General features: G+C 38.2%; 1 long non-coding RNA gene across 1 annotated transcript; it reads right to left on the reverse strand.

Moving 5' to 3' along the window:
* Positions 1–1,340: 1,340 nt before the first annotated feature.
* LOC109952829 (uncharacterized) lies at positions 1,341–2,847 on the reverse strand. The gene is made up of 3 exons (XR_002273821.1): positions 2,698–2,847; positions 2,180–2,240; positions 1,341–2,083 (listed from the first exon to the last, which is right to left on the reverse strand). It is a non-coding gene; the product is annotated as an uncharacterized LOC109952829 (long non-coding RNA).
* Positions 2,848–3,133: the final 286 nt, after the last annotated feature.

Consider the following 3,133-nt stretch of genomic DNA (forward strand, 5'->3'; position numbering starts at 1 on the left):
GACAAAGAAGCAAAGGCTGCATCGCAAACCTGTTTCACGACCCGGTGGCAGGCTCCGGTAGCGGCTCCACGATGTTAGGATACAAGCACGTCCATGGATATAGATCAAAAAGCCATTTAATATTTTAGGCTAAACGTTAAATCCCGATCGCTCACTACAGTCAAGTCTGCCTTTCCTCGTTTGTTATGTCACCAAGGAACCTGAACGCCCCCCTTCAGGTTGATCCCGGTTCATCCGCCTCCATTTAACTGTTTTACCATAAGACCTTGGAATCTACTGCTGTGGTGTTTCCAGCCTACGTTTGTTTCGAGTTTTTGACGTAGCAGTTTGATTGTGGTTTAATCTTACGTTTTCTTCGGGTTGAGCTTCCTTCGTTATTCCTCATTTTTATATTAAAGTTAAAAAAAACTATTTTTTGGCCAGGGTTTGCATTTATTTATGGTCATGTTCACCGTTAGGGCACGTGTTTCCCTGTACAATGAAATTCTTACTTTGCCGTCCACATGAATGCCACACAGTACAAGTGAAATATAAAGTAGATAAGCAGTAACACAAATCTAAGGCACTTTAAAGCACCAAGTGAAAGAATCACAATAAAGATACAACAAGAACACAATATAATGTAGCGAGAATATATTGTAATGGTTCTGATGTCTAGCCTCTAGTTATATGGTTCTACATGTTATTGCCTGAAAGAATGTGAGGGGTGTGGGAGGAGAGAGCGAGGAAGAGCAGGCAGTTGTTGATGTGGAGTGTTGAATGTTGGGAGTTTTTCAAAGAAAGCTTTTGATACCGCAAGAACGTCTGGCTGCTTGTGTAGGAACGGAGAGGATTACAATATGTTATGTGGGAGCCGTGAAGGGCAAACAGAAGGAGGATACCTTTATTATCAGTGCCACTGACTTGCACTGACATGTTCTTTGGAATCTAGACAGAAAACCACCGGAAATTCATAAAGGATTTGTCCCTGTGTGGTACCAGCTTAAACCACCTCATCACTTGGAACCAGGACCACCCACTGAGAACAAACATGACGGAACATTATCTAGTGTATAGGGTTATACTGTGACAAAACTATGGTTATGGATTTAATCTCCCAACATTTAAAATATACTCTGTCACCATCTGCTGGCTACTTAACACATCTACATGCATAGATAGGAGGAAACTATTTCAGCCAAACATCCGAACACACTGATCGTCACAGTGTGATATTGTGAAATTGTTCTGTTTGTGACTTCTGTTTGAACAACCATGAATTCAGTCTGAATCATAACAAAATCAGTTCTAACACTGACCCCAAACCTTCAGGTCATGAGGGAAAATAGATTGAAAGAAAACTAAGCGTGATTATGTGAGTGAAGGGTGAAAATGTGATCCTTATATTATGAAGTAGAATTAAACAGTGATCAGCTGATAACCTAAAGCTGTGACACAGTACTGTCGTATAAGACACTGTAACAGCATAAGTTAAAGTTTATATCTGTCTGTGCAGCACTAATGCCTGACAATATCTGATCAACTTTTCATTCCTAATTGATCCTCTGCTGTTTGTAAAATGAAAGAAAAGTTCTAACCAGTCTATGTCCCATGTTGCAGTTGGGCAGAAAGTCATGAACCAGAAGACGATTGTTGATGTTTTGAAGAGTATCAGCTTAACCAGGCCGTCTTTTTATGATCATCTGCTGGACAGTTACAGTATCACATCCAAGTTTAGAGACAAACAGCACAATATCCTTTATTCTTCCTAAATATATTTATATTTGTATTATACATATTTTACATGTGTGTTATGGTCACACACCCAAGCAGATACAACAACCTGGCATGAAGTTTCTGTTGTCAAGAAAATAAAATCATAAAATTTCCTCATGGAATTTTTTCCAATACAAGAAAATTTATTTATCAATTACATTCTATCTCAGAAGGTTAGAAAAGGCTGTCATTCTTTAGGCCACATTGATTTAATTATTACACCTCATGAAATGTGTCCCCTCACTTGTACATTCTGTCCATGTCTTTTGTTTTATATTCAGTTATTTGTCCTGTGAGCTGTGTCACCCTGTGGTTGCATGAGGACCACCTGTGGAGATCAGAAGTAAATACTGAAGTTATCAGAGAATCTAAGAAATGAAATAAAGAAATGTGATAAAATCTAAAATGGAAAAGTTCTTCTGACCTCTCCTCTGGACTGAGGGTCCTGGATTGGATCCTGGTCTGGAGTCCTGGTCTTGGCTTTTCTGCAGAGATAAAGCCATGACCAATAATATCAAACTCCCTCTCAGCACTGTCCAGGTCTTTCAGTTACTTTATTGTATAAAACTGACTTCACACATGAGGCAGTAGAGAATAAACACAAATAAGTTGTTTAAAAGTAAAATGCACAGAGGATGTCTTATAGTAATAGGCTATAGTTTATTGTTGATCGCTGTATGTGTGTTAGTCAGGTGACCGAACATTAATTAATCAGAAACTATTTGATAATTGTTTATGTCATTTTGAGCTAAAACACCAAATATTGTCTTCTTACAGTTGAACCATTCTGAGAGAGAATTTCTGTGTTTGGCAAAGCAGAATGTTTCTAAAATGTTTCTAGTATTTACATTTTCTTTTCTTTTTTTTTTTTGTTTGTGTGTGTTCAATTACAATTGTTGTTTTATGATGAAGGTCACACTGCCATGTGCAGTATCCACTCACCTGCAGATGCAGACAGCAATCATTAAGCCACATAGAAGAAGTCCAGTTACAGGTGGAAGTATGTATAGAAAATACCATGATGGAGGTATTTCTGCAGAAAATCACGTGAACTAGAGAAATGCATTTTCTGAAGAAAATGTGTGTGGAAGTTAAGTGCTGAGGGATCACCCTGAAAATGCTGAATATTTTGCACCTGAATGGCTTTTCTAGCTGTAAGTATGCAGAAGTAAAATTTCCCCATTCATGTGAATGGGGCAAAACATTCAGAATAAAGCTTAAATATTTGAAGTATGAAGTTTTGAAAAATTCTGAATATTCCTGCTACCATCCCTCCTTTAAGTGTCTTCACCAATTCATCCAGGTTTTTTCCCCACAGGAATACAGACTGTGCTGTGCACATTGAAATCTCCACACTGTCAGAAACGGCGCGCGTAAT

Source organism: Monopterus albus, unplaced genomic scaffold (assembly GCF_001952655.1).
Source record: "Monopterus albus unplaced genomic scaffold, M_albus_1.0 scaffold502.1, whole genome shotgun sequence".
Lineage (NCBI taxonomy): Eukaryota > Metazoa > Chordata > Actinopteri > Synbranchiformes > Synbranchidae > Monopterus > Monopterus albus.